Source organism: Lepus europaeus, chromosome 9, assembly GCF_033115175.1.
Source record: "Lepus europaeus isolate LE1 chromosome 9, mLepTim1.pri, whole genome shotgun sequence".
NCBI classification, from domain to species: domain Eukaryota; kingdom Metazoa; phylum Chordata; class Mammalia; order Lagomorpha; family Leporidae; genus Lepus; species Lepus europaeus.
In genome coordinates, this window is record NC_084835.1 from 97,643,740 (window position 1) to 97,648,028 (window position 4,289).

The window sequence follows — 4,289 nt, forward strand, 5'->3', positions numbered from 1 at the left end:
GGGATGTGTGTGTGGAGCTGTGGGCCCCTCAGCTCTCTGCACTGGTCCTGGGTCGGCGCCTGGAAAGCCTCAGACCGTGGAGGGCCGTGTGCAAACCTGCAGCTGCTCCCTGCTGAGGGCAGCCTTCCACACACCTGGTTCCAGGTTTCCAGGGCTGCTCTCTCTGAGTGTACGTCTTGGCGCCGGCAGTGGAGTCTCCCTCCTGGGGAAAGCTGTCCTTGGGTGCCCTGGATCTGTGACCACTTGCTTGCCATGGGACAAAGGACTGAGGAGGGGGTGCACGGTCACTTCTGATCCATTCAAGAGAGGCAGCCGGGGTCTGGCCCTGAGTCGGAGCAGCCCGGGGCGGATGCCACGTGCCCACGTGCCCAGTGGGTAATTCTCAACGGCATCTGCGTTTCCCTCATGTTGCTCCCAAGGTGTGGCTCAGATAAAGGAGCCACAGCGATCGCAGCCCCGAGGCTTCCTGTTTGAGATGTGCTTTCCTGGTTCCTTGAGTGTTCTTGTTCTGTCTGCTTCTCCACCGCTTGGTCAGGAATTGTCCCCACCATTTCACAATTGGAGCCGTTGGGAGGGTCAAGGAGGGGCACTGAGCCCCAGCTGCTCCACTTCCAGTCTCACGCCCTGCTCACGGCCCAGGAAGGGAGAGGAGAAGGGCACGAGGGCTTGGGCCCCTGCCGCCAGCGTGGGAGACGTAGACGGGGTTCCAAATTCCTCGCTTTGGCCTGGCCCAGACCTGGCCAGTGTGGCCATTTGGAGAATGAACAACAGATGGGAAGTCACTCTCTCTCTCTCTTGCTGCCTTTCAAATAAATAAACAAATCTTAAATAAAATAAACAAATCTTAAAAAAAAGAAGAGGAGCTGAATTCTGGCATGGGTCGGGAGGCCTGGCTTCTGCCCTCTCTCTGTCACTGTTGTTGTTGAAGCAAACAAATGACTTCTCTGAACTCAGTTTCCTGATTTGAATATGACTTTGTAATTTATAAAATGCTTCTCGTTTAAATGTGACATGTGTCAGTTATAGGAAGATCTTTATGTGCTGATATGAAAGGGTGTCCAAGATAAAGAGTTAGGAACATAGGACAGGGTGTGGGATATGGGGACTATTTGCTGCTATTTTTTATGATGTTAGTGCACACACATATCTGATTGTATTTGAGTGTCCAGAAGAGGGCGTTGGCAGGGTTGGGGGGGCAGCAGGGGTGGGAAGAAGTCAGGGGTGGTGATGATCGACATGTTGTTGAGTGTTTCTTCGTACCTTTTAATTTTCTGCCATGTACTTACAATAGTTATTATAAAAATAAAACAAGTCTCTAATATAAACATACTGAACTGGAAAATAAAATATAAAAATAAGAATCTAATTTAAGAGAGTATTGGAGGTCTCAAGGTTTTCTTTTGGAGTCAATGACACAATGTAAATGATATGAGATTTTAGAAAATTGCTTATCTTATTTGATGGGGGGAGGAGGGAGAGAGATCTCCCAAGCACTGGTTAATTCCCCAAATGCCCAGAAGCCCGGAACTCAGTCCTCATCTCCCACGTGGGGGCAGGCACCCAAGGACTTGAGCCATCACCCGTCACCTGCCGCCTCCCAGGGTGCGCATCAGCAGGAAGCTGGATCTGAAGTCGGGTAGCCGAGACTTGCCCTCAGGCACTGCAACAGGGGAGGTGGGCACCCGGAGCAGTCCCTGAGCCAAACACCTGCCCCCACATACGTACATTTCAGTTTTCTAGTAGCCATACTTAAAAAGTAAACACAAACAGGTGACATTAATCCTAACAATATGGTTTAGCCTAAGTTATTTAAGAAATCATTTTACCATGTCGTCACAGTAAGAACTATTCCTGAGAAGAGTTCACTTTATGCTGATTTTCCTTTGAAATCCAGTGTGCATTTTACTCCTACAGACACTGGTGGAGCGAGTGGGCTCCTTGCATCCACCGTGCAGTGGGGGATGGGGCTGGAATCAGGCTTCGATTAGGTAACAAGGCACAGGGCATAGATGAGCATACAAATATGGGGCCGGACACCTGGTGAAGTCACCCTCCCTCGCCCTGTGAAGGTCAAATTGTTTCTCTGCAGGGCCAAGGTGGAAAGGGATTATCGAGGCAGCTCTGCGTTGGGGGCAGGTCCTGGTAGCCATTCGGCAACTGTCCAGGGCTTCCTCACCGCCTCTGGACCCACTGAGACCCAGCGTGGGGGCCAGGAAGGGGCACTGCTGTGTTTCCAGGAGTGGGGGTGAGAGCCCACGGAAGGGTGAGGAAGCCTGCAGGCCCCGGGGGCAGAGATGGGAGGGGAACTCCTTGGGGACAGAGAGTAAAAATGGGAAAGGCTGCTGAAGACACAGGTACAGCGGGCCCGGGTGTGATTGTGCCTTGGCGGGGGGAGGGGGGTGAGGTAGTTTCCAGGAAGAAAGTACAAGGAAGTTCCCCAGAGGGGGCTGGCGCTGTGGTGCAGTGGGTTAAAGCCCCAGCCTGCAGTGTTGGCATCCTGTATAGGCACCAGTTCGAGTCCTGGCTGCTCCACTTCCAATACAGTTCCCTGCTAATGTGTCTGGGAAAACAGCAGAAGATGGACCAAGTGCTTGGGTCCCTGCACCCACATGGGAGACCCTGGCTCCTGGCTTCGGCCTGGCCCAGCCCCAGTCTTTGTGGCCATTTGGGGAGTGAACCAGTGGGTAGAAGGCCTCTCTCTCAATCTCTCTCTCAGCCAGTGGATAGAAGACCTCTCTCTCTCTCTCTCTCTCTCTCTCTCTCTCTCTGTAACTCTGCCTTTCAAATAAATAAAAATAAAATCTTAAAAAAAAAAGAATGTGTTCCTAGAAATTTGCCATGGGCCTCTCCCTGCTCCCCAGTCCTCCCTCACCTGCGCCCCAGTAGGCTGCAGGCCTCACTGGTCTCTGGGCCTGGGTTCCTGTTGTTGGCTCCCTGTCTCTTCCCTTCTGCACCCCCTGCCCGCCCCATGTGAGGCCTGGGCAGGTGTCATGTCCTCCCAGAAGCTTCCCTGCAGGTGCACCCGCTGATCTCCCTGGAGGCTGGGTGCCATCAGTGTGGCAGCTCATCCCCTGTCTCTCCCACATTCGGATGGCTCCATCCATTGAAGTCTGGCTCTGGGGTACGTGTGCAGCCCCAGAAAGCTGGGACCAGGTCCCGTAGCACAAAAAACAGGGCCTTTGACACCTTGCACCTGCATGGGCGTTGTCACTTCCTGGCACTATAGCTTTGAGCAAATGATTAACCAAAGCCTCCATTTCTTCATCCATAAAATGGGACCAATCTTATCTTCTCTTGAGGGTTGCTGTGAATACAGTGAAGCAATGTGTGAAATGTCCTTGGCATACAGGAGGCGATCAACAAACCCATGTTGATTAACCAAGCAATTAGATAAGCATTGCCATAATTAGGGCTACGGTGGGGAGCACTTTATTTTTTCTTTTACTACAATGAGCCCATCGGGGTTTATTAACCTTGTTTGGAACCTGTGCTGTGCGACTGCAGGATCTGGTGGCTGGTGAAGGTTCTGGGCCAGGTGGAGTTTTGATGTTTCCTCCTGTGCCATTGGGTGTTCCAGGCTCCTAAGGGTGCCCTGGGGCAGGGGTGGGGCAGGGCACACAAGCTGCTGTTTCCCTCTTGGTCTCAGGCCTGCTTGACATCAGAGCTGCCTGTGAGGTCTGGGACATGGCACTTTTTTGGGTAACGATGCTCTCCTCTTTATTTATTTATTTTTGACAGGCAGAGTTAGACAGTGAGAGAGAGAAAGAGAGAAAGGTCTTCCTTCCATTGGTTCACCCCCCAAATGGCCGCTACAGCTGGTGCGCTGAGCTGATCTGAAGCCAGGAGCCAGGTGCTTCTCCTGGTCTCCCATGGGGTGCAGGGCCCAAGGACTTGGGCCATCCTCCACTGCCTTCCCGGGCCACAGCAGAGAGCTGGACTCGAAGAGGAGCAACCGGGACAGAATCCGGTGCCCCAACCGGGACTAGAACCTGGGGTGCCGGCGCCGCAGGCGGAGGATTAGCCTAGTGAGCCGCAGCGCCGGCCTCAATGCTCTCCTCTTAAAGGCAGGCTGCAGATGAGGACCAGGAGGCTGGAGGGGGCAGCAGGAAGAGAGTGATGCTGTGGAGACCTTTCTGGAAAGAACCAGGGAGGCAGTGACCTGTGCTTCTGCCCAGGCAGGCCCAAGGCTGGGTTGACAAGAGGCTGGAGGTGCTAATGGAGTCAGCAGAAGCCATACAGCTGGCAGTGGGACCGACTCGCGCTGGCTGTGGGGAACAGGCCTGCACCCC